At 37.9% G+C, this 26,964-nt stretch overlaps 1 protein-coding gene across 1 annotated transcript in view; it reads left to right on the top strand.

Moving 5' to 3' along the window:
- Window positions 1–492: 492 nt before the first annotated feature.
- The window catches only part of FUT9 (fucosyltransferase 9), a gene marked incomplete at both ends in the record, with an annotated part of 95,866 nt that continues 69,394 nt past the window's right edge, over window positions 493–26,964 (top strand). Inside the window, one exon of the mRNA XM_083858514.1 lies at window positions 493–641. The remainder of the gene's footprint in view (window positions 642–26,964) is intronic.

Genomic DNA, 26,964 nt, shown 5'->3' with positions numbered 1-26,964 from the left:
GGGAATGGTGTGAGTGCCCCGCGGGGGCAGCACCGCTCCTGCCGCGGCCCCGGGGAGCTCCGGGGACACCCTGCGGCGGAGGGCGCGGGGACGGGACCGCGGGGGGACAGACGGCGGCTCCGCGCTGGGGGAGCGGAGGGGCTGAGGAATGGCGGGATGGGTGGATGGATGAACGGATGAACGGATGAAGGATAACGGGTAGAGGGATGGAGGGGTGAGAGACGGATGGATGGGAGGATGCGGGATGCAGGGATGAGGGATGGAGGGAATAGGGGTAGAAGAATGAGAGAATAAAGGCTGAGGGACGAAGGGATGGAAGCGCCGAAGGACAGAGGGCTGCCGGAGCGAGCGCCCGAGCTCCCCAGCTGCTCCCCCTGCGCTGCGCGCCCCCGCGCCGCTCCCGGCCCCCCCTCCCGCTCCGCCGCTGCGCGTGCCCGCGCCCGGGGCTGACTCTCCTCGCATCCTCCTCCGGCGGCGGCGGCAGCGCCGGGGATGGGCAGCGAGAGCGCGCCCAGGAGCAGCCCGGGCCCCGCCGCTCGCCACCGCTCCCGCTGCCGCTCCTGCCCCGCCGCCCCCCGCAGCCCCCCGCGCCCCGGGGCCAGCGCCGCCGCCGCGCCATCCGCAGCCCCCGCCCCGGACGGGTGAGTCACCGGGCCCCGCGCCCTCGCCCCGAGAGGCACCTGCCCCGCATTCCCCCCGCTCCCGTTCCCGCTCCCGCGCCTCCATCCCGGAGCGGCCCCGGGGGTGAGGCCGGGGGGCTCCGCGCTCCCCCCTGCCCCGCCCCGGCGGATCCGGGTCCCGCCCGAGCCCTGCCCGCCCCTGCGGAAGGTCCGGGGGCAGCGGGGGTGTCCCCTCGGCTCCGCCGGGATGCCGGGAAAGGCTCCCGCCCCGCCGCCCCTCCCGGGCACCGCTCCCGCTCCCGCGGGGATCCCGCACGGCGGTCACGGACACCCCGCAGCCCGGCCGGGGACCCTGAGCCCTGCCCCGCACCCCCGGGCCGCTCGGGGAGGGGGCAGCGCCTCAACTTCTGCGAGGGCCCGTTTGGCGGTGGGCAGGGAGGGAGGGCCCGGTTGGGCAGGACTGGCGGAGTGTCCCCGGAGTGTCCCCGGGGGCAGCGGCGGGGGGTCCCGGGGCCGCGGGGCGACGCCAAGCGCGGCCCTTCCCGCGGGGCTCCGCTCAAATGGACTTTTCCAACACTCCTTGCACCAATATAATGAAATAAATAAAGCGGCTGGGCGGCGGGGGCTGGAAGTCTGTGCTTGCTCTGCTTTCGCTGTCCAGAGCTGCGAGTGCAAACCACGGGATGCTGTCTGTGCTGCCTCTGAAAAGGGTTTTCTGGTTTTTATGTGTCATGATGCACACGGCTGGTGGTAGCGAGTGTAGTAACTATCTGTATCCCAATAGTTCCCTGGGAAGGGTTGTTATGGCAGCGGCGCTCCCCGCTTCTTTTATTTTTTTAATCTCTGGCAAAGGGTAATGTTAAAGACCTGGAAACTGCCTTAATTAAAAAGGAAAAAAAAAAAAAAAAAAAAAAAAAAAAAAAAAAAAAAAAAAAAAAAGATAAATAAAGCAGCCTCTTGCCTCTCTGCCAAGTAGACAAGTACAGATATAAGATTCACAGTCAGTCTTCACTGCCTTCTCCAGAAGCTGGTGCTGTGATAACGCTAATGACTGGAGGAGGCTGGGGGAAAATGTCTTTTCCCCACGCCTAATTCCTGCTTTGTGCTAAATTTTGTTGGAATTTTTCCTTGACTGTGGCTTGTGCTTTTTCATGTGTTTAGGTGATACTTTTTCATAGAGTTGTTTCTTACTTCCAGAGGATTCCTTAGTCCTGTGTTACACTGGGTAAAGGGATACAAGTAGTCTTACATACAAGTACAGCACATCATTTGCAGAATGTGGTAATTCTGTAGATTTTACTTTTCCGTACAAGTCACAGGATGATAGTTTTCTCCTTGTAATGCAGAGAGGAATCTTTGTGAGACTCATCTGAATGGTGTCAGCACATCTTACCTGCCACAGCTGGTGGCAGTCCGAAACAATGAGATTTAAAGGTTATTATGGAAGTTTCTCTATCACCTTTACTAGTCAACCTGCTCTCAGTCAAAACACATATAGTTCTAAGGGAAACACTCTGATTCTGATTTCAGTTTTGCCAAGTTTTTGGACACAGTGTTTAAAGCCTGAAGCCATTGAGGAGGATGGATGTTTAAAACACATAAAATTGGTAGCAGGCTATACTACTTTGACATTTTTACTCTGCACTTTTGTAGATACTATTTGTTGTCTTCGACCAGAGTTTGCTTGGGTAGAGATTGAGCAGTAAATAAGAACAGAGGATTTTGTCCTGGTAGCTCATGCATTTTTATTTCCACCAGAATATTTGAAGACTGATACTGATATTGCAGAATGAAATGTTATTGAATTGTGATATCTTGTTTCCAATTGTATATTTTGAAATGTTTGGCTTATCAGTAGGAAAGCAACACAAACGTGTAAATGTTTATTTAAGGATGAAAAAATGCCATCCCAGGGTGATTCATGTGTGGAAACAGGCTAGATTCAGGTTAAATAAGTGAACTAAAATAATGTAGTGTAAGTGATCCGTAACTAATTTTCACTGCTTATAATGGAAACAGGCACTCTTCGAGTTGGAATTTAGAGATGCTGGAAAAGAGATGAAGAACAGAAAAATACATATATTTAATGACAGACTAAACTTCTGATAAACATCAGATATTTCAGAGGAATGCAAGCACATATCTCAGTATAACTTTGGTCATGATTCTGATCCCAGCTAAATCAGTATGAGATTCACCCCAGGAACTGCTTGAGCAGAATCAAAGACAATCCTGTTATCCATTTTTGAGAAATGGGGACATGTAAAGATCATTGTATTTTTTCCCATTATCATAGCTGGAAGGGTTTATTTTGTATCTCATATGGAATATTCCCCACTTTATCCTCCTAAGCAGTAGTCAGGCCTACATTTCTTACCTGCCCAGACAGCTTAGCTGAGATAATTCTTGTGAGAAAGAATAATACATGTTTTGCTAGGGGCAGCTTTATTGTGACCAAATAATAGTCATGTTTACTGGAAAAATGTTTGAATGATATTTTCATATCTGATACCACTGAAATTTCGTATTAGGGAGTGGGAATAACACGTTTCTTAAAATGGCATTATTTGCTTTCAAGTTCTGATACGAAAGGACTACATTCATTAATCAAGATGGAGGGTAGATGTTTCTATCTTTAGTGATTAAAAATATCCTTAGTGGTTTAAAAATAACCCTAAGTCATAATGAAGAAAAGACAAATTTGGACACTCTGAAAAGGGTTACAAATAAAGTCATTTGATATACAAATGAGCCAACAGATTACACTTATTAACACCAGACAGAGGTAAAATGGAACAAACAAACAAAAAAAAAGCTGGCAAAAACAAGTCATTGTGGGAAACAGGCATGGTATAAATCCTGAAAGACTTGCAGAAATTCCCCAAGAGACTCCAAGGTTAACTGTTTGACTCTCTTATGGGAGTCAAATGGAAAAGCCCCATTGACTTCAGTAAACATTAATAGCGCGTGTGTGTGTGTGTGTGTGTGTGTTTGCTAAGACAAGAGATGGGTAATTCAAGTAAGTATCACAAGAATTCAGAGTGATAATTAGATTAGAAATGAATGGGCTTTCTTCAGTTAGAAGGAAGTCCAGACTCCACTGAAAATGAATTGGAGGCTTGCTGTCTATTTCTCAGGGCCAAAATACCAACCTGAGAATAATGTTTCAAGTGACTTTTGAAGAACATGGCAAGTTATAGTTAATCTGGTTTTAATTTGTGTGATATTCTATTAAAATCATGCTAACTTTGCCAAGCTCAAGTTATTAATTAATTATTAGTAATCATTTTCCCTTTCTTTTTTTTAAATGTCAGTTTTTCAGAAATGACAAGAAATACAAAACAGTCTTCCTGCAAGACTGCATTCATAAGCTGAATAATTCAAAGCCTGTACTGTCATTGTACAATCAAATTTTTAATATGATGCTGTCAAAGTCATAAAAAAAGAAAATCAAATGTGACGTCATAGGAGACAACATATATAGCTGACATGACATCCGAATGTTTTAATTTCCCCACATTATATCTAGTTGTTAATGAAGATAGACTTTTCTTTCTTTCCTCTGAGAAAACTCCTAATACAACATACTTAATGTTCAGGAAAAAAAACTACTTTATTTTCATAAAAACATATGCAAGTTTTGTGAAGATAGGTCCTGACCATAAAAGAGATGCAATAATTTAAGAGATAATGCAAAGCCTTCACTTTGAAACAAAACTGAGAAAATTTGTGGCTCATGAGAAAAAATTATTGTCAGACAGATTTTCTAGAATATGGTAGGTATTATCTCAACAAAGGACATTTTATTAACTGTTCCAAACTCTGGATGAACCTCTGTCTAAAAAAGGAGACAAACTCACCCTTTCCCTCAAAAAATATAGTAATTTCTTTCTGCAGAAAAAAACATTTTTCTGCTGTTTTTCTTACTAAATTAGGGATATTTATTGCCAATGAAAAGTACAAAGTACCAGATTATCAGAAGGGGAAAATGAAAGTGTTTTCACGCGGCCTTTGTGGAGCACAGGAAGCAGCAGTGCAGTGTGGTGATCCCAGAATGATCTGCCATTTCAGCCTGGTTTGGCTAGCTTCTTGACACGGAGAAAATGTTTGCCCATTGAGATCTTCCAGGTGGCTAAGGACCAATTTGCTCCAGGTGATCAATGTACTGAGGAAATTCGTCTGGAATGGGATTTTAGTTGATAACCTCAGCCTCTGTCTTCCCTCAAAGAAACCAGCCCTGGTTGTGACTCCATGGGGACCTGAGTGGATCCTGCAAGGAGCTCAGCATCAGTGCTTTCAGATGGGCCAAGTGCCTGCTCAGGATCCTCTAAGAAATGGAGTGAAATACCAGTTCATTTCACACAGGCCACAAACCAGCTTTCAAATCTCAATGATTTTCCGTCACTACTGCATGTTGGTTGTATTTGAATCAGTGAACTAGAGGTGAAAGGCTCCAAAAATGTGATTACCAGTCCTCTGAGACATTTAGTTCTTCAAGGATAGCTTAGTGGAAATACTTATTTGTATTTCAGAAACTGGGGCAGAGAGAAATGAATTAACAACACAAATATTTTTATTTTGTTCTAAAAGTGCTTTCAGAGAATGTTTTTGGGTTTTTGTTTGTTTGTTTGTTTGTTTTGGTTTTTTGTTTGTTTTGGGTGGTTTTTTTTTTTTTGTTTTTTTTTTTTTTTTTTTTTTTTAGAGAGAGAGACTGAAAATGCCAGATATTTGATTCTGGAATACATATATAATCTGTGAGCAAACAGCCTCACAGATTTGTAGTCTTTTACCACATAATGCTGCATTTTTGATCTGATTGTAGAAAATGATCTAACCATACACTCCCATACCTGGCTAAATTGAAACATTCTAATACTAATGTTTGGAGTGTTGGGTTTTTTCCCCCATATCTGCCAATAGAAGATCAAATAAATACATAAATGTAAAAAACAAGTGTAGGCTAAATAAACATCTGTTATTTGTCATGGATTTTTATGTGAAATGACTTCTTTTGTCTTATTTAAGCCTAGTACTCTTTTGGGAAAAAAATCAGCTTAAAACTATTGTAATCATTTTATGCTACAGTCCAAACCTACTATGTAAATAATGCTACTGAATTAAGGAAAGCCATCAAAACTGAAAATGAATATTTAATTAATAATCCATCTGTTCAAAGGTCTATTGTCTTTTTTACAGATATCTTCTTCCTCTTAGTTTATCCAGGACAGCTACTACAGGAATTTCAAACTGAGAAACTGTGTTAGAGTTGAAATTGCAGGAAAGCATGTTTTCCCATTCCAGTGTTAGAATAGAGGTGAGAGGCAGGGATCCATGAGGTCTAAACTTTGAAGGTCACGATGACATAAAACATATGCTCCCTTCAAAATTATTTTTCTCATTGCAGCAATGAGTATGGGCTTTTTTAAAAAATGGAATATTGGGGGGGGAGGGGGGGCAATTTGTATTTGTCAAGAAGCCTTTATTTTTAAAATTAAGCAGCATTAGCTCCCTGTATATTCAAAGACTTTCTTCAAATGAGTCACCACATCTTGTGAAGTCAGGTACCAAGAGCAGTACCCAGAGCAGATTACTAAGCAAGGACAGATGGACGCAGGTGGCAAAGAGACCATGCCAGACACCACAGGGTGAAGCAGGCTCACAAAGCAACAAAACCAGTTTTCTCTGTTTATCAGCACAACATTTCAAATTTCAAATATCTCCTTTTGAAATAAAAGACACAGATTTAAAAGTCCTCAAAAAACAGTTTCTTCGCAAAATGTTTTGGATAGAATAAAAGGTATTGTATGTGTATTGTAATAGACATACCAGCATATCAGAAACAAATTAAATATTTCTATTTTTTGAGATTTTTCTTTCAAACTAAACCTAGCAAAATTACTTCAGTTTTGGGAAGCAAAATGAGTGGAACTCATATTCTGACAGGATAAATTTCTTCCATGGCTTGAACTAGAGAAGAAATACCTTCCTTGAAATTAAGGTTGTGGTGAATGAAGGCATCAATCCTAAATTTATTTATGTAGATGCAAAGCACAGGGAGTGTGTGTGTTCCAATAAATTAACTGATTGTGTACATCAAGTTACTCATGTGGCAAATACTTTAAATTTATCAGAATCGAGTCCTTGCAGTTTGGCAAAGCAGTGAAAATCATGTCGTAGAGAGAATGTGTAGAACTTTTGGTAGAAATTGATCTGGAATTCTCCATCAAGTTTATTTTTCAATGGAAATAATTCATGGTTTGATTTGCAATTGGCATTAATATGAGTCAGTAATATAAGACCACAAAATTAACTTGAAAAACATAAAGTTTTGCAATTTAGAATTTGTAATGGGAAATATTTTGCAGCCACTACTGCTGAGTATTGCATTTAAATAGAACGAGAGGACACAAATTATTGCCTGTATGTTATATTGGGAATAAAATTTATCAGCCAAGGCTATACTGATTTTATGATTTATTTAAGCTGACAATAGAAGATTTTCACAAACTAGCTGCTTAAGACTGTTATTCAGCAGTTCTAAATACCCGTAGTTTAAAGGCCAATGTTTAAGCATAATGAAGTAAGATTGCTCTGACACAAATGCTAATTAGTTTCTTGCAACTACCAGACTTAAAAAAGAGTTTTTAAGCAACCTCATTTAGATGAATGGAAAAAGAAAATGCAGTAGTATCCAACAAATGGCTTTTGGGAACATAACAAACTTGCTAATTCTAGAACTTGCAATAATTAGGAGACTTTCCAGTGAGAATGTTTGCCACAAACAACATTCACCTCAACCAGCTACACTGAGACAGCTGATGTCCTACATTCAGTATTAGTACTGGTATTAGAGTTGGAAAGTAGGAGCTTAGGGAAAGGATTGAACTTCCTTGCCTGGATGGTCTCCACGGCTTCCCTACAGATGCTGACCAGCCACCCTTTCTGGGCAGCATGCCTGCTCAGCAAAGGAACGAGCAGCTGCCTCCCCAGCAGAGCTTCCTGGGGAACACAGACAAAATTTCCAATTATTTCACCTCACTGAGCCTCATTACGTTGTACATAGCTTCCTGACCTGCTGGACCTCCAGCACTGGCCTGCATGCCCACCTGCAGCAAGCTGACAGCATTTGAGATTCAAACTAAAGAATATTTTGGAGGAAAGTGATGGGAAATTTTAAAATGGCATTTAAAATATTTTGGCAGGTAAAACGCATATAGCTAGAAGTGTGTTTCCTTAAGGCCACCATGAGATGAAAAGTCTTCTTTCCACAGCCATCCTAGAGAAGGCAAGTGCAAATAGATGAGAACATCTGTATTATTAAAGCAATCAAACCAACAACAACAACAAAAAATTAACAACCATAATTACATCTGGTTTATAGATCTTTGCAGACAATAGATGTTTAAGCCTTGCATGGGAAGTGGTGCCAATATTCAATGGGAAGGAACCCCAAACTGCCTGCACTGGAGTGAAACACAGCAGCACTGCAATGAAACTCAAGGCTGAGAATTTTTATACAGTCAATAAAATCCAGCATGAACTTGAAAATAATTTAATTTCATTCAATCTATGAAATAAATAGAAAGATAGCTGCTGTGTGTGTGTACATGCAAACTACAGTATGAATGAATCAACTCAATTCAATAAAAGGACATAAGTAGATCTGTTATGTTATTAATGAAGCACTTTTGAAAACCTGATTTTATTTATGGAAATTTAACAGTTTAACCAGTTCTCCAAAAGAACAAAAACATAAATTGCATGTTTAAGAAGTGGACCTTTTTTCAGCCAGTAATTCTACTTTAGGTCAATTTAGTGGTAGATAAATTTAAAAGATTGATTATGATAAACCAAACCAATTTGTTATTTCTTTATAATGGAAAAGACACTACAGTGGAAAGGTATTTCAGAGGAGAAACCTTATGAATATACCTCTTTCAAAACATTTTTTCTTGAAATTTGCACAATTCCAAGATATTATTTTTTTTTTATTTTGTGTGTGTGTTTGTGTGTATGCGTAAAAATACCAAAAATACCAAGTTGTCTTTCATTCTTCCCAGAAAAAAATTATTCATACAGCTGTAGGTCTACAGGAATTATATCATGTCCTACTAAAAGTTACTGGGAAAACCTGCAGCTTTCTGTGTTAAAGTATGTAATGGCAGTAGTTTAATCTGATTAAAAAAATCACTGTGTCTTAACCATATAATTAGCATATACATATATATGTGTGTGTGTGTGTGTATACACACATATATATGCATATATGTAATTCTTGTATATATATATATATATATATATATACACACTTACAAAGGAATATGCATATATATAAAGTATACACACAAATACATATTTCTGTTCTTCCTGGTCTGCAATAGCAGCTGATCTCCACATGCACCTTACCTGGTTAAAATCCTCCTCCCTGAAACTCAGCAGTTTTGGGGCTTTTTTCCCAGTAGAGCAATTTGCTTGGGTGTATTTATGAAGTGACATTTTTTTCCTTGAACTTTTTTTTTTGATTGGCCTAATTGGTAATTCTTTTTGCTCACATTACTATGCAGATATTTGTTCTTTTCACTGGGTTGTTATAGAATAAGTAATTCTGATGTTTGTGCCCTGTTTTTGTCAGTGCTTAATGCTGTATAATGGTTATGGATTATCTATGATTTTCAGGTAAGTAGAAAAAAATAACTCCAGAATTATCCCTCCCTGGAGGTCAGAGAAGCACAGCTACAAATGGAAGCCAAGGCTCTAAGTTCCCAATCCCCAGCTCCAGCCATGCCTCCTCATACAGTACAAATTTAGCACAGATTTTCCCCAAAATATGGGCAATAATTTTGATGCCATGAAGGGGAGGTAATGCGAGATAATAATAGACTATTTCAACAGCAATAAGTAAAGGTTAGTATAGACTTGAGAAGATAGTCTCTGATCAGTCTAGATAGCTACCTACTGGTATGTATACATTTGAATGTATACAAAATTATATATATATGTGGTATGTACATTTTTTAAGCTTTTTATAAACTATTGCTTCAAAACAGTATTTTCCTCCTGATTCATTACCACCTGTTTTCCTTTCTGGTTTGTTCCCACTTAGTCATTACTTAACAATTCCTTAACTTCTGTGAAACTTTCTCCCTGCATTTTGTTCCTCATATTTGTTTTATTTCAGTTCTTAATTTCAATCTTGTCCTTTGTATCATTTCCCTAATTATTCCTTCTTACTTAATTATTGAAAAGTTATTTTATTTGCCCTAAGGAGAAAAAGAAATGGGAGAAATTTGAAGCTTTCAGTAACAATTATCTGTGATGAACGAGAGCAAAATCCACATAGAGACTTACAGCTCTGTAAAGGTTTTTAGGCAGCAGAAAATGTGACTTGGATGATATTGTCTGTATTAGCAACCAATTCAGCAAAACAGGAGCAGAGAAGTAGACCAAAGCATCTGGTGTGGAGGTCCTTATATTTAAGCAGGATCAATATGTTTTACCACAGACTAGGTCCAGTTTGTTGTCTCAGACAAAATGCTATTACCCTGAAAGTAGTTTGAGGCTGTTCAAAGGACTAATTGGTTCAGATCCTCTTGTCCCCACTTCAGGTTACAGTACATTTGGTACAGACTGTAAGCAGAGCTTCCAGTTTACTTTGCTTCAACAGAAATCTAATCCATACACACCAAGGCTGCTTCCAAATCTAACCCATGTATGGCAACTGGGACTCACTGCAAACCAACACTGTGTCTCCCAGTCAAATGGCAATCTCCGAGGTTCCCAGCAACAAACTCCACCACCTTGTCCTGAAATTGAACATTCTTAACTCCATTCTTAGCCTTAAAATTTTTATTTGCTTCTGTCCCCAGAAACACCCTGAGTCTTCTGAAGAGTGAATAAGAACTGAGAACTGTAAATATGCCATTGCTCTGGCTCATGGACCAAGTACTGCAGTCAGTTACTCATTCCTTGGGCAGCTGTGTCAGGCACTAGGCTAAAGAGCCATTCACCACTACTCTGTGGGCAAATAAGTACTTATTTCCCTCGTTCTGATAATGGTTCCTGCAGGTGTGCCCAATGTTTTATCTCCGTACAGTCTTTGGGAGTAGTAGGTTGCAGTGCCACAACTACAGGAGGGAATGAGCAGATCTGAACTCAGACTGTCAATATTTTGGCTAGCAAATCTAATCACAATATCATTAGGAGAACGCCAGCACATCTCTTATCCTTTCATTTTAAAAGAAAGCTTGATTCCATTTCTTTTTCCCCTCCCTCCAGTTTCTAAATATAAGTTTACTTTGCTAACAAAATCTGAAGCCTGAACAGATAGATGCAACTCTTTTTAATCTTACACACGATGCTTAACTTCTGACTGGGTAAAATTTAAAACAGACTTTGTGATTAATGCTCTCCTGTGTATCAAAGTTCTCTGGTTTTCCCACTGCCCAGTCTGTACTGCTTACCTTCCTGAGGGATGCCCATACACCTCATAAACACAAAAATATGGATGCATGATCCAACAGGGGGACAAGACACCAAAAATGGTGTAGTGAACTGTTCTGCTTTTAGAACCCTAACACTTTTTTTTGATGCAACCATCAATCATTGCAATGTCTAACTGAGAGGTACTTTGTTTTTAAAGACTTTATCTACCCTGAGTTAGGCTTCCTGCACCAAGCACAGGAGATAGAGGGCCATGAGGGGCAACAAGAGAAATCATCAAGCAGAAGGAAGAATAACTTCAAGAAAATATGGTGGAACAGTATGTAATACATGTAAAACCTAAAACACTTTTAAGGTATCTCCTTTCAGCACTGGGGAGGTCTCTACTGTCCCCTGAAAATAAACATTTAAGACCAATCTGCTTTTTCCAAAATTATTAGAACATACTGCTAATTGATGCCCGAATATCCAGTGATTAGAGCACTTACCACTGGGGTGGATGACCTTTTAAACACATAAACATACTCCTGAGTTGAGAAAAAATTTCACTCATAGGCACTTTCAGGTCAGAAATGTGCCCTAGCTACTCACTGAATGGTTATTTTGGGATGAAGTTAGTGACTTTCTCCCCTTGAAACCTTGCCAATTTGGATAATTGATTAAATAGCTAATGGAGCAGGAACTTAAACCTGACCCCCTTTCTTCACAGAACAGCAGACTAACATTGGTCTGTGAAGTGAATTGCTTGCTATTTGGCTGAATAAATATTTAAAAGCAAACTGAATAGTTCCAAGAGAGAAAAATTAAAAAGTTGTCTTGTCAAATAACAAATACTCTATGGTTAATGGGAACGTCCTGGGAGACAGACAATCTTAAGTCTTATATTCTCTGTAGATCCGATGAAGTGGGCTTTGTCAGTTTCCCGAGAGGGAATTTAATTTTCTGCAGTTTCAGAAAGTCTTGCTTCTATTTTTTATTTTTTTTTCTCCATGCATTTGGCATCTGCTCTGGCAAGCATGTTCTCAGAAAACATAGTGGTTCTCTCTGTGGGGTGAGACTGTGAGACTGCTGCCTCTTGAAAACAAGTTTTGGATCCAAGAACTTTGGCAAGGTCAGGGCTTGAGGGAGCTGGTGCATGAGCAGCATGAGCTTGGACAGAGCTGCAGCTGTCTGGAGGCATGAAAGTGTTGGTGGTACCTGAATGCCTGACTTGGTATTGTGCAAAGTGGCTACTGAATCCCCTGATAGAGTTGGTAGTCCATTTTAGGGCATTAAAAAGCAACACTTAGAAATACAGGAAGGTGGTAATCATGGAAACATTTCATAAATTTAATGTTTTCGAGGAAGATCTTAGTATCCAGTTCGGGGAACTAAATATCTCTCTGCTTTCACATAGGAGATACAGTGTAGTGAATGGTAACATAGCTTTCCATTATTATTTCACCACTTTGTCTCCATTTATTGTCAGAAGGTATCCAAGTGGCAAAAGCATAAAATCAGTTATTGTTCAAAGGAGTAGAAAACTGTTTTAATTCAGGGAATTTGGCTTCAGATGAAAGTTAATATCACAGTCAGTTTTGACAATTTACTCAAAAAGATCTTTACTTTACCAGTCCTTTACCAGTTGCTCTTCCTATTGAAGATCTTTAAGTCTTCATGGGTCCTGTATCCTTGAAAGCACCTCTGGATTAGCTTGATAACTAACTTAATCTAGTATATTTTTATATTTTATTTTACATAGGTTTCTATAGCACTAAAACTGATTTGCTGATATCCTTAAAAGTATAATTTATTTTAGTTCAGCTAGGTATTCATACTTACTAATGCTCCTTGAGCAATTTGCAAATCATAGATATGATTCCAGAGAAAAATCTATTTGTGGTAAATCTTCCCTGATATAGAAAATGGAAGAAAATAAACACTTGGCATTTATTATTCCCTGTTTAGAATGAAACCTTTCTGAAGCAAGATTAAGTTTCCAAGAGCATTAGAATTTCCCAAATATTTATTTTGTCAATGTCTGCAAAAACATCTGCAATCTGTTGGTGGTAGGCAGGCAGTAAGCTGCTTCACCTGTTAACCTTTTACAACTTCCTCTAACTCAAAGCAATGTGTTTTCACACACACAGAAAATCTATCTAAGTCTTAACAGGTTGGAAAATGTTATTTTTCTGATCATAATGTGTAGCTTCATTGTTACATATGTAGTTCCTTTTTGATGAGTACTCTGCAAATCTTGGATAGACCAATTTTGCCTTGCCTTCTTCCTGGACTTACAGTTCAGTGACTAGAATATATCTATTCCACAAAATATTTATCTTTCAAATTATTCTTGGGTCTATGTCTCTCTGTGAGTTCTGCAAAGTCTATCTTTTCTTTCTGAAGCACCAATATACCAAAATGGCATAAGAGCTCCTGCTCAAGTCAAATTTTCAGCTGTGGATTGGGTGCACATTAATACGTGTGGGAAAGCCAGCTTTAAATATTTGTATTTCAAAATCCCTGAGTTTTCTTTAAAGTCAGTGAGTTAAGAGAGAGGTGTGCCTTTGACAGTTAAGTATTTAATTAATTTGAAAGACAGCCTAACCTTCCATGTGAAGCCCCCTAAATTTTCGGTGTAAATATTTTTTAACTCCCCCTCCCTTTTTTTTTCTCCTTCTTGTTCCTAGTAATCTGCACCTTTCTTTCTCATCTTCTCTATCTTCCCATCTTTTCTAGCAGTACTTTATCACTCAGGGTCATGATCTTACTTGTAATATTATATATAATTGGCCCAAAGTTGTGAGCCTGGAGGGTTCAAAATGCACCCATGAGTGTTGGCGTTTTTTTCCCTCAGATAATTTTAGCCACTAAGAAGTCAGCTAACCTTCAAGAGTTCTTCTGTAGTTAGGAGGGAGAAAGCCATCCCAAGAGGGCAATTCACTGCACTTTCTGGACCTGTCCCTTAGAGTCTCTCCCTCTATGAAGGCCCCACTGCAGAGGGGCCTCTGTGAGTACCATGGAGAATATGTACCATGGAGACTTCTTTTTAAAATATGACTGCATTATTTAAGACTATAAATTATATTTCTACAAGACTTTCAGTTTCCAGTCTGGTTGATGTGGGTTATGTGTAGAGAGCAGGAAAGGAGCCAGATGACCTTGCTGTGGGAAGCAACCTGCAGTTGGGAAAGCAGAGGACTGTGGCACACAGACATTTGAGGTGCCAGCACAGAAGCCATTGTGGAGCAGCGCAGCTGTGTTCATGCAGCACTGCACACTGAGTAAAGAAACACTGCTGAAACCAGCTCAATTCACTGACACAATACAAAAATTCATATGAATTTTTTAATAACAGACTAGAAAAGTCCACATATTTAGCCAGTTTCTTCCAGATTACCACATTCTTTCCATTTCTAACTTAGTTTTGGACAGACCATGACAAACCTTCAGAGAAATCTTAAAGACATCTCATACAAGCCATTTGCTGCTACTGAGTACGTGCTCTCCTGAGAAGCATTGAAATCATTCCTTCACCCTTCAATTTCTACATGTATGCAGATCTATATGAAAGAACATGTTAAGCAGGAAAAAAAAGTGAGAACATCATGATATTCAGTTCCTGAGGAGTAAATCCACTTAACTAAATTACAGAAAAGTCCTTTCATTATTTTTTGTTAGTGAATTCAAGCTGAATGCTAGTAGACAAGTGTATGTCACTAATTACTTCCAAACCAAAAGGATACACAACCTAAATTTTACAATAAATGCTCACAGCACCTTTCCAAATAAGATTTTCTGAAGCTTTTCACGACATATCAATACTTCTTTTAGAACTGCAGGACTGGAGGACAAAACTGCAATTTTTCTGAAAGCTTGAGAAGCAAGTCTGGCTTTCTGTACAGTTATTATCATTTTACCAGCTGAATAGATGTCATTTAAGTTAGACCCTGTAATATTAGTGCTACATAGGGTTTTGCAAGAGAAAGTATTTTGACCAGATAGAATCAAATTTGAGTTTGCCTAGAAAAATGTCTTTACACTGGAATACAGACTGGTTTCCATTTTGGTTTAATACTCTGTGTTGTTTCACCTAAAAGTACTCCTGGGTTGGGAAGTGACAATCTGTGTGTAAGGAAATCCTAAACAAATAAACACAGGACTCAACTAATTTTATGACTGTCATTCTCAGCAGAGACAAGCTGGGAGCTGACCTTCTCTGAGGAAATTGCTGGTGCCCTCCCTCCCTGAGAACTGTCAGGACAGCATGAGCATTTTAGCTTCTTCTACTTTCCTCAGCTGCCTTTGTTCCTGGAGAAAAGCATGGAGACAGCGGGTGTGAGATCCAGCTCTGTCTTCTTGGAGCAGAAAGTTGACTTTAATTCTTTCACATACACATTGGTTTCTTACTGGACTTTTAAAAGTAACAAGGCACACAAAATAAGGGAACTAAAACTGCTTTTATAGCAGCAATATCTTTACATTGACTCTACTCCTAAAAATTCATGGCATAGTTTTCCTACCACTCATGGACATGAAAGGGCTAGTGATACCTAATCTCATTATTCTGTGATATATGCTATGATATTTTTTCTCTTAATGCTCCAACTTAGAAAATTATAGCATTGCATGAAAATCTCAAATGCCATTAGACAGGAAAAAAAAAAAAAGAGAGGGAAATATACACACAGTAATAGTGCAGGTTTTATGCAAAATCCTTTCCAGCTGCTAAGAATATTATTGTCTTCTTAGTTCTGTTAGGAAACAGATACTATTTAAAATAGATTACACAAGATCTTTTAGCCTGAAACAGATTATGAGCATGTACTAATGGGAGAAATTGAACTTCTGGATGGGAGAAATTATAACTTTTGGATGACAGGATGAGGTAGAAGTTAATCAAGGTAATCATGTCTGTAACCAGAGGATGATGAAGGATGATGTGTTTCTGGATCCTTGCTTTCTAGATATCACAAATGTAGACCATTCCTTCAAAAGGCATCCCATAAGAAAAAAAAAAAAAATCAAACAAATGGAACCAAAACAAAAATGTAGAGTGTATTTTAAAAGCATTCATGTGTCTTTCTTTTTGATTTGCATAATTTTGAGCACATCTCGTAGTCTCATAATGATCTACCATTTTTAAGCTCTTTTTTCTGTTCTACAAAAAAAATTCATACTACTGGGGTAATTCAGGTGGAGCCTGGAGAGTGATAGTGAGTTTGAGCAAGTCCACTGAAATTGGATAAAACTGTGCTTCAAAAATGAGATAGAATTTTTTTCTACTTTACACATACTCTTTATGTAATTTGACAAATTTTTTAGTAATTTTATTTTTCTTGACCCTTTTCAGAACTATGAATTTGTGCAGAAATAAAGACAATTTTTTGGCTTATAGAAGCTTTACTTATAATAAAAAGAAGGAGCAGTAGGAATAAAATCAATCCACTTCTACACAGAGTAATTTTCATAGGCAACATGCTAAGAAATTGTATTTTTGATATATAATTTGACCTTATCCTTCGTGAATCCCAATCCAAATTGCTCTCCCATACCTGGATGATCATATATTTAAGCAGGTAGTACTATTGACATCAGTGTGCCTACTCACCAATAGGAATTTAAATCAGGGTGAGTAATCAGCATGGAAATAGCTAACACTGTGATTATAATCTTTTGCAAGGTAGTAGTCCCTTTCTGTTCTTCAGACTGTTCATCTTGCTTCATAACTGAGATAAGCCTTTTACTTGAACCTTTGGTTAGTCTATGTGTTTTTTGGTTATGGGATAGGGCATGGGGAATTGGTGATGATGACTCATGATTTGATGCCGTGAGCTGCAGCTTTCCCAGAGCAGCTGCTTTCTCTGATAAACATAATTCTCTACACTGGGCCTTTGATTTTCTGCACATTTTACTTGCTCATTAGCTCTTGCCCTTTATATATTACTGCTTGATTTGCCTCACCTATTCTACTGTATGGTCCAAGATGGTCAAGTATTTTCATCTGTGTTTTCTATTTTCCTCTAGCAGAAATTGCTGGAGGTTTTATGAGCATGAGTGAATGCAGATTTAAATTATACCTCAAGAAAACAGTGGGAGAAAGGTGTGACTGTAACAGAAATAGCCGAGTGGGGGCAAAGTACTAGGGGTGTATCCTTTTCTACTGCAGTTTTAAGAGCTAAATTAATTTTACAATGAGCTAAAGGTCTGCTGCACCATGAGCCCATCCCACTTCTTGGAAACTGTTCCTGTGACTATCACTTTCCCTTGGAAAATACTCAGGTCCTTGGCTGTGTGCTGCCAACATTCATTCTGAGCACTCCATATGGACAGAGAAGGCATTCTTTAATATCTTCTGTTTCTGATGCTCATCCACTTTCACAGGAGAAAGAAAAAAGGTAGTAGTAATTCTATCACTTACACCTCATGTTTACTAAGTAATTTCTTTTATCATTAATCATAAATGATTGTATCTGAATTTTAGCTTTACAATTTTTTATGTTTTAGGAACTGGTAACTCCATAAGCATATGGATTTTCTTGATGTATTATCAATGCTGTTCTCTAACAGATTAAATATATTATCTACTTTATAATTTTAGAAATTAATGAATTTCCCTATTTTCCTTGGTAATACTCACAAACAATAATAATTTTCATTTTAAATTTAAATTCCGGACTCCATTCTAGACCATGGTATTCTAGAAAATTATAGCATCGGTGACTTAATGGCCATATGAAATACAGCATTTTGTTTCTAAAATTTTCAGGAAAACTTTTAAATTGCTTTAGGTTATTGAATTTTAGATCACACTGTGTTTGATTTTGGTTTGGGTTTTTTCTTCTTACAGTCTTACTAAAAACAGAGTCTAGTTCACAAACTTTTTTTTTTTTTTTTGGCAGATGGATTTTGGAAATGGAAACCCTCAATTCAATTCATTTAATGTGATACAAAACTACTTTGTAGACCAACAGTGTATCCTCTACCTGACTTAGGGATCACTGTCCTCTTTATGCAGATAAATATTGATTTCTAGATAGATTTCACTCTTTTACTTTTGGTACAAAAGAAAGTCCTTGAAGAATTTTGAGCACTGGGTTACCACCCTTAAGAGGCAGTTCTTATGTCACTGGATGAGATTGAGAAGAATAATACCAGAGCACAGACTTCAGAGAATATTCAGTTTGGATATGTACTTTGTAAAGTTTTATCATCTGGATTGCTGGTTGAGGTTTGCAGTTAACATCATTTTGCTCTACACCCTGGCATGTAGTTTTAAAGGAAACATTATTTTGCTTCATGTTCTTCCTGTTGTTTCAGATTAGTAGTCTTCCATTTAGGGAGCCTCACAAACACCTTGAACAAGCACCAGGCCCCCAGGAACACCTTCACAGCATCACTCCCACTGCTCTGTATGACCCAGTTGCCTTGTGCAAGGTCAGAATATCACAGATGTGTTGGAGCATCCAGAGAAATAAACAATCCATGGTGTTCTAAGGGTTTGCTCCTCCGTGCTGCTGTGAAGCTGGAAATGCTGAGCTGCAGCAGCCAGCAGAGCTCCCTGGGAACCCTCCAGGCTTGTCTGCAAACTCTCATCAGCTGGGGAACTGTCACAGGGAACTTACCACGAGGATAAAGGGAAACGTTTTAACCTCACAGTCCTTCACTAACACCATGGAAGGCTTCCAAAATAGCCTTGGAAAAATCTGAAAAGCAGATCTCATTCTTCACAGAGACCACAGAACAAACCCTGTTTTCAAAGGAAATTAAAGGAGTTCTATAACACCTGTCCTTTGAAAAATCCTGAGCATATGCTCACACCTGCTGAATAAAATTGGTTTTGAAACTCCTTTCTAATTAAGGAAGTGTATTCCCCTCCCCCCCCCAAAATAAAGGAAACCTTATTCCAAAATATTCCACCATTGACATTTGTCATATTTGTTTAAAAGGATGTCTAAAAGACCTCAAGTGTTGCATTCAATGTAATTTGATTTCTGTCTGTTATGGCCACTGTAGTGTTATCAGTCCACTCTCCAGAGCTTGCCAGTTCTTGGTAAAAGCAATAAATTTCATAAATAAAGCAATAAATAAAGTCCTTGGAAATGAACACAATTTTTATGACCGTGTCAAGATTAGTAAATTGGACTAAATAAATAGGTTTTCTTTATATAGATTTGTAGTGATGCTAAATGAAACTGAATTATGCTGATTATACATACATTTATTTTAATAACGTAAAACTACATGCATATCATTAGATTTTTAATGTTAATTTTAGAAAATTGCTTCAGTATGGTCAGCATGATCTACATTTTTATCAGCACTTCAAATTTACTCTGGTTTTGATTCTTACTATCTCTTTATAGCAACAATCTTTATTTAAGAAAGTAATTAAACACAGTTCAGCATCTCTTTTTGGAGGCAGTATAAAAAGCTCTTGCTGTGAAATTAAATGTGAGACATCTTTCTGGGTGAAATTATTGCACTAATGATTAAAAATCTATTTTTTAATTCCACATTTGGAACTTTATTATCTATACAAATAGCATCATCAAAAAAAAAGTTTCTCAATGAGTTCCTTTGGAGTGGAGAAAACTTATTCTGCTGTTCACACAGGCTGTTTTCCTAAATATATTTAAACTCCATTAATTGATACCAAAGAAGAGTAAATAGAGTTTCAATGTTTAAAATAATGAACATTTTCTTACTCTTTATCTGAGATTTGGGGGAGTAAAAAATTGGCTTTTTTTTCAAGACACAGAATTTGTAGTGAATAAAAACAAATTTAAGATGTGCCTTTTGAGATCTCTTTAGTTAACCCTGGACTCCTCAAATTTTACTGCAGTTGAATTATTACGAACACACCTCCATTGCCATTTCCTCAAGGAGGGAGCATTTCCTTGTGAACCCAGAATCATGAAGTTTGGGGTTTGTTTGTGTGTTTTTCAGCAAGATTGCGAGAAAATTTGTTCATGCATGATACTTTATGTCTAAGAGGATTTGTCTCTTTGTGATTAAAGATTTTTATCTTTAGAAAGAAATTACAGTAAACCTATAATTCAGAATCGGTGATGTAATGATCTTCCCAAGTCATGCTAAGATGTAGGGAATAAAGCCTGTTTTTAAAGACTAGAAATAACAGCAACATGTAACAAACTGAAAATGTTCATCCAGAGAAGTGTCTTAAAGGAAATAGTTAAAGACAGAAAATTTGAATAAAACCATTTTATGCTAACTAAAGACAGAGAAGAAAAAAGAAACATTGAAGACTGCAACAGCCACTGCAGATATATTATTGAAAACACAATGGCACAATTACAAAAATTATTTCTCAATGTGTTTCCAGTTAGAGCAAGTGAAATTACCTTTAAAATTAGCAAGAAAGTGAAGCATATCCATAAAAATTAAAGATTTTAATATAAATTCTAAGTGACTGGTAATTTACTAACACAAGTGTAAAATGCATGGTTTATGCAGCCTGATTTTTGAATTATCAAAGTGCAAATTTCCCCCAAATTCCATCCAAAGCCTCCTTATGAGGATAGTCACATATTAAGTACTTGAAAAGACTGAGCTGAACTTTGCTCAAAGTAAACACTTATGTGACTGGCAGCAAAAGCGATTGTGTCCAAATCCATGACATTTATGGCAGTATGGCTGCCTCATTCTACAAGGAAACTCACTTCTCCTTTGCCCTTCCCACTTCTGAGAACAGGATCATAACCTGCATGATAATCCCATTTTTTTCCCCCCAGACACGAATGAGATTACACTTATTTCAAATATTGAAAAACGAATGCTTGCTAGCTACCTTGCTTTGTGTGTATTCCTTTTTTTTTTTTTTTTTTTTTTTTTTTTTTTTTTTTTTTTTTTTTTTTTGTTTCTGAAAGGGAAAAGTTGAATTCATTTTGTGCTAAAGGTGGGTTGTCCATCTTTATGAAAACATGGAAATGGGCACTGTCAGGCGATAAGGCTACATACAATTCCTGCTTAGATACCCCTCTTTCATGTCTGTGGATATGGACTACTACCAGTTAAAAATGAAGTCTGATCTCTTGGAATGCATAGAGTTTGATAGCTAAATACTTCTCACCAAACCTGTGAGGACCTGCAGTGTATGGAGTCCAGTCATGGGCCTCAATAGACCTTCCAAATTCAGGGATCCCAACAATTTTCATTGCTCCAGAAAATTCAACAAGTATTGTCTCTTCAAATATATTCAAAGAAATCTGTTTGTGCTCTGGTTTAGGGGTTATCATCTTCAGGCAGCAGGTATATTGAAAGTTGTAATACTTGTGTCCTGCTTATGAGCATGAGGAAAATGTTAGAGTAGCTGAACAAAGTAGAACTGGAGGGAAATGTCCAAACAAGGGATCAGGGGACTGTATTTGACCCCATGAGATTTTATCCTTGAGCTCCTTGCAACAGCACATAACTCTATATGACTAAAGGTGTCCAAAATTAATGAATAATAAAAACAATTTCCACTAGCTCTATTTAAAGCCAGATATGACAAGTGAAGAATTGTTTCTTTTACATCCTAAATGAGCAGCCAAATTAGCTTGAGGTGGGGGCTGTATTTGAGTACTGAATTAAGCAAAATTGTGATTTCTAATTTTCAAATTATTAGCAAAGGCACAAATTTTTTCATCCTCATTTGAGTCTTGCTGCTTTTCTTACTATCAGAACTGTCTGCATAATGTCTCTTTTCAGTCTTCCTTGTTCTGTATCTTTTTTAATGACATAATCTTAAAAACAGACAAAATATCACATCATCTCTGTGGACCTACCTTCTTTTATTGTTTGATATTCAGCTTCATTGTCTCCTACCTTTAGAGGGTCAACACTGTAGCCTGTAACCAGTCTTTCAGCTTGGGAAATCTGAGGCGCTGTTACAGCATTCAGTTTTGTTCTGTTTTGCTGCCCTTAGTTGTCAGTAGGTAAAGCTTTTCCCATTCCTGAGAAGCACAGAGCCTCCTGTGAATAGTTCCCTTATAAAAGCGCCCTTTGTCTAAGGTCTTCTCACTCAGCAGAATCAGCAGCATAATAAAAATGTCAGTTTAAGTTTTAGTAGGAAATGCTTGACTTTTTTAACAAGAGAGAAGCACTCAATGTTGAAGCAGTCAAGAAAGAAAATATCTTTTCATGACCACTGGAATTAGAGGGCAGGGACAGTGAGGGAGAGAGCAAAGGGTGGGAAACTGGTTTTCTTCCAAAATGAGAAAAAGCTACATTTGAGGCTATAATTGAATGCTTTGGCATTACTTTGAAGAAGTAATACAGTGTATCCTTTATAAATTAATAAAACCTAAGTGTATAATAATCCTATGTGAAAATGCATAAATGTTTGAAGTATCAATGGATGAATTTACAAATATTTTAAATTTGAAAACAAGCAACAATACAATTGCCATCTGAGTTTAAAACTACAAGGCAAATTATCTTCAATGAAGTAACATTAGAAAAAGAAATGAGGAAACTTAAAAAAAATTAGCATCTTGTCAGCACACTGACTTCACTGCTTGCTTAATAGAAAAGTCTGCTATCAGTTTTATTTCCTTTGAGGGTAGCAAAGTAGCTATTACAGTGTAAAATCCCTCATGCCTATGAGAGAAGAGCTGAAAATAGATTGAAAAATGTGGGGGAAAAGCAGGCATAATCAAAGCTAGTTACTCTGCAGGAATATTTCATTTTTTTATATATCCCAGCAAATGATATATTTTGCACATTTTTCTGTTTACCTAAAGAAGATGCTTATAATATTTTATGTAAGCACAGAAAGGAAAGAAACTGAATTATAGGTGGTTTAAAGAGAACACCAATAATTGCTGCATAAGGCATACTTAAGCAAAGATATCCAAACCCAATAAAAAGGGGCATTCTCATAAATACTAATAGTGTCTAATTAACAGGGAATCATAATTGAATCCGTGACATACCACAAAAGCTAAATATTGTTTTTTGTGCCTAGAAACATGTGTGGGAGGCAAGAAAAATAAGAGCTGTTCATCACAGAGGCACAGTGAAACTTGTCAATAACAACCTCAACAAAGGGCACAACTTTCATCATCTTTGTATCCAATGGCTGCATAATGTAGGATGATTAATGTAAGGCATGTCTCCTGGGGATGGGGGTTTGTGCTTAGGATAGGTAGAAGTGGCTGTAAAGTGACTGGTATTATTTATCTTGCTCTAAGACATGGTTTTTCTTTCCCTTTTCGTGAGCGGGCCTGGCATAGCTGTGTGCTCCCAAATATTGAAAGCCTGTGTGATGGCTAGATTTGAGAACAACACGATCAAAACACTTTTCAAGGGGAGGTCAGCAGCAAAATGGGAGTTTGTGTCTATGTTGCCTGGGAGGCAGAGATGTCTCTGCTACTGATTAGGCCTTTTACAGCAAGAATAAGACTGGAGTGCTGAAAGGTTATTTAGCAGGGAATGGTAAGGGGAAGGATTTGGGATGTCATGGAAAGGCACATATACCAGGAATGCCAAACTCACTGTTCCCAACTAAACCTTGTCACTTCTTCCTCCAGGGCGTTCTACATGAGGAAGTCAAACATAACAGCCGGCTTAATATCGATTTTTTGTATTATTGCCTTGGCTGCTTCCTTTGGCTGCTTTCTCCATCTCTTATATTATAACGCATTTTCACTGCAAAGTTCACAATGCAGCAGGAAACAAAGCACAGAGGAATGTATGGCATAAAAATTGATTGAAGAGACGTTGGCGATGAAAAATGGAACAAGTCAAACTAGCATAAATACAAGACTAAGCAGGGAAAATTAGCCAGAGAGCTGATGTCTTATCAACTGCTATTGAATAAAAAAAAAACTTATTTTGATTGGAAGCAGCCAAGAAATCACCACAATCCCTCAGAGAAGTTCCGCTTTGGTCACTCTTTTCCAAAGAAGAAAGTATAAAAATACCACAAATTATTTTCACTTTTTAACTTTTACTATTGCTTTGAAAGTGCTCATAAGTTTTAAGTCAACATGTGGGGATGTTCTGCTTTAGTCTTATATAGCAGTATGGCAGCACACTCTATTGGTTACCAAGTACAGTATGAGATGAATACATGATCTTTGATCCAAATTACAATTGCACAATTTCTCTGAGCAAATGGAAACACTGCTGTATGTAATAGAATCATAGAATTGTGTAGGTTGGAAGTCCTCTAGGATCATCAAGTCTAGCCAAGAACCCATCATTGCAAAGTCCAACATTAAATCATGTCCCTAAATGTCACATTTGCATGTCTTTCAAATACCTCCAGAGACTGACTCTACCACTTCCCCAGGAAGCCTGTTCTAATGCATAACAACCCTTTCCATGAATCAATTTTTCATTATACCCAATCTGATTTTCCCCTGGTACAACATGCTTGATGGGCCGTATCCCCTGGTTGTCCTCCAAATGCCACGTGATGGCACTGGTCATCTTTTCGTGAAGAGAAGCTCCTCAAATAAACCAACAAAAATATACAGTCTAAAACATGTAAACAGACCAGGAAAACGGTTTAACAAGCAAATACCTACTCCAAAATGCCTTGAAATTTTCTTTTTCGACACTTTATAGAAGTCATCTCCAATTGAAATGGAAGCTATCACATCTTATACAGAATACTACAAGATATATTCCCATTCATAAATATCTCTGTACTACATTGTCAGACTTCTGGTGATTAACACATATTTTTAGGTTAATAAAATATAGTCTTGCTTTCTTATAACATAAAGATAAACAAAAACTAACACAAAAAAATTTGGTATCTTTATTACTTAGTTTTCAGTGTCTTCTCCAGCAGAATGTTCCCAAAGATTCAGTTTTGCTACTGCAAGGACAGGGAGCAAGCATGGTAGCTTCCATGTATTTTAATATCTTAAGATTTCAGTTTTAGAAGAACCTGAATTCCATGTAAGATATGTGACAAAAGGAAAGATATGTACTCTTCAAAACCTAGAGAAGCTATTGTTTGAGATAGAATGAAAAAAACTAACACTTGCCAGCAATCTTTTTCTCCTTTCTTTTGCAAGGTGAATTTTCTGACAGATTCATCTGTACTGCTTGCCTAATAATAGCAATTGTCTGTGTAATTGGAAGCATAAAAAGAGGTGGGTAAGCCTTTGAGGAAAGCCAGCTAAGCATGCAAATACTGCTCGTAATTGGTACATAAATTTAGATGGTCTAGTTGCATATGTATTTCCTACTTAGTTGCAATATTTAGAAACTTGATACTTGTTCTGCTTCCCAACTTTCCGGGCCCTAATCAGTGATCCTTCAATGTGTTTGATTTTACGTGGCTTTTACAAGACCCTACACCCAGAACTGGTTGTTAGAAATTATGCATATTTCATCCATCTGTCTTTTGTACAAAAAATAATAGTGAAAAACAGGAACAATATGTATGTAAGGAATGATACTTGGCATATAATTCACAGTTTTCTCTTGTGTTATTTCAAATTTAGTTTTGAGCTGCTCAGATTGAACTTTGTCTGAGCTGTCTTCTGCACAAAGTGGTTTTGAGGGTAGACTTTACCACTTACAAACAACATATCATTATTCTTTTTTAAGATACAAGTTCAAAGGTTACTTCCTTTCATAATTTTCCTTCACCCATAGCACAAAACAAGTCTAAGTGGTTCACATACTCAGATTTCAAGTTTCTTCAGGATTCTATTTTCATCAATAAAATATATTTCATTAGTCTCCATTGAAATCATCAGCATCTTCCAAAACCAGCTAATCTTTATTCTGATGCTAACTTCACTTTGTCCTTACTTTCTGGAATCCCATATCCTTCCATTCAATCCTTCCATTTAATTAATTAATTAATTCTTATCTGTCCTTTTTGTCCGTCTCTTCCCTGCTCTTTCATATTTCTTCTAATTTCTCAGATCATCTTTGTAATGACTTCCTATTTCTGGCAGTACTATTTCCAGTTTATCCAGGTCACTGAACTCTGGTAAGTCCCAAACCAGAAATGATAGTGAATCCTAGAACACTGATGACCAGTAACATCCTCACAAGGTAAAAGATGGTAGCACTATTTCTGAGGCAGTGACTGCAGGTTCTGGCTCCATTTCTGGGCTGCATGGGTAAAGCACTTTCTGTAGAATTTTGCAAAGAAAAGCAATGCTTTGGTGAAGCTGAACCTAAAAAATGGTATACCATTTATCTCTGTTAGCCAGAGATCTAAAATTGTGTTCACACCTTTTCTTATTGAAACCAAAGCCCATCCATAAGATTGGAGATTTGCAGAAAAAATGCTAAATCAAGATGCAGTAAATATGTACAGTGACAATGCCAATGACTACCTTTATGACTATTTTTTAGGGGTAGCAGCAGTTACATATTTAGTCCCCATTGTTATAATTCTTGACAGTGATTGTCCCACTCAGCTTGTGTGCACGTTTTAAACTGAGACATTATCAGTTGATAAGTACATGTTCCACTAACATCCCAATTATATCCACTATCTCCATATGCAAACATGGATATAATTGTATGCATGAATACTGGCATTGACATTAATTTGTGTAAAAACTGGATAGCATAGAAAAATAACAGACTGCCTGTTGTTTTATTTTACTACTTTTCGCAGCTATTATCGTTCTAGGAGTTTGGACTCTGCTAGGGTTCACAGGATTTGGTTTTTTGTAGCATACTGTGGCTGAACCATTCTATGGGGTTTCCACTTGATTTAAGAAATACTTCCACATTAATCAATTGTGGCATAGATTTTAATTTTCTGAAAAAATAGTATAAATCTATAGTGTCTTTTAGAAAGGCAGAATCTCATTTTAATATTGAGAAATATGTAGGAGAAAGGAAGAAGACTAATAAGGACTAGTCTATACAGGACTAGTAAGACAACTCTTTTTGTTTTACCGTGATATATTTGTAAAAATTCAACACAAGCCCT

This window comes from Zosterops lateralis (genome assembly GCF_965231275.1).
Source record: "Zosterops lateralis genome assembly, chromosome: 3".
Classification (NCBI taxonomy): Eukaryota; Metazoa; Chordata; class Aves; order Passeriformes; family Zosteropidae; genus Zosterops; species Zosterops lateralis.
The sequence above is the reverse complement of the archived record's forward strand: the minus strand, read 5'-3'. Positions and strand labels throughout refer to the sequence as shown.